Here is a 1,341-nt window from a genome sequence, read left to right as displayed (position 1 = left end):
TAGGTTTAAATTTTCATTGGATTTGAAAGTGATACATTTTCAAAAATATCTTACAAAATTCATCCTGGATCATGTCTGGATATTACTCAGACAAATGGCCAGGGAATCGTGTGGGGCTTTTAATTTGGCCATTTTTGATTTACTGTAACTTAGGATATTACAAAGCATGTACAATCTACTGGTTGATGTATGTTAGTATTGTTACAAACTATAGCAACTGACAAACTACATGACGGAATGTAAGTGTCACATTGATTTGGACCAATTTGCCAATAGTGTATGAAAAAATCTAAAATGTCATGGTCCCAACACCCTACAGGAAGAGGGCAAGAAGGGAGAAAGATTTCCTAAAGCGGGAAGGTCCTCCTTAACCCCTAGCTATGCCACTGCATATGACCTATGTATACCCATAATTGTCACACACATCCCCCACACACCCAGCAAACACAAAAACGTTTTTAATAAGTTATATTTTGGCTTTTGGTTTAGGTAAAAACGTTTTAATAACATTAAAATGTCGGGTTATATAAAGGTCATGATAACGCTTTTAAAACGCTTTTGTATGAAAACACACAACAACAATATTTTTAAATGTTTTCAAAAATGTTATTGTAAACTATTTTTGCAAACATTTTTGCCAAATATTGTGTCAATACTTAAATAACATTATGTTAAAATATTTGAACCCAGCAAACACAGAAATGTTCTTAAAATGTTTTTTCAAAACCTTTTAAAAAAATTTAAATGTCGGGTTATATAAAGGTCATGAAAACGTTTTTAAAACGTTATTGAAAATATTTTGGGCAAACATTTTTCGCAAAATATTTTTTCAACCCCAAAATAACATTCTGTTTAGAATGTTTTGTATCAAGTTTTCAAGAATGTTTTTGGAATGTTATTAAAACGTTTTTATACCCTTTATATAACCCGACATTTAAACGTTTTCTGTATAACATTTTTGTTTGCTGAGCAGTAGATTATCAAAAAATGTTTATTAAGGTTATGAAAACGTTTTATACTCTTAATATACCCTTTATATAACCCGACATTTAAACGTTTTCTGACAACCTTTTATAACCTTTTGCGAATGATGTCGAAAACGTTTTGTGTTTGCTGGGGTCCTACAGGGGGCACAGCTCCCCCTTGCCTAGTTTGGCTATGCTGCTGCATCTCTCTCGCACCTATGCATGCACACACACATTGTTACTCACCCTCCCCCTCCAAAACATCCACACACCCTTATGCAATCTAATCCTTGTCATTAGTCACTTGAAATGGACCAATTTGCCACTGGGTATGTAAAAATGACATTGGGACAATGAGTGACATAACAGCATCTCT

Source organism: Amphiura filiformis, chromosome 6 (assembly GCF_039555335.1).
Source record: "Amphiura filiformis chromosome 6, Afil_fr2py, whole genome shotgun sequence".
NCBI classification, from domain to species: domain Eukaryota; kingdom Metazoa; phylum Echinodermata; class Ophiuroidea; order Amphilepidida; family Amphiuridae; genus Amphiura; species Amphiura filiformis.
Note: the sequence above shows the minus strand (reverse complement) of the source record.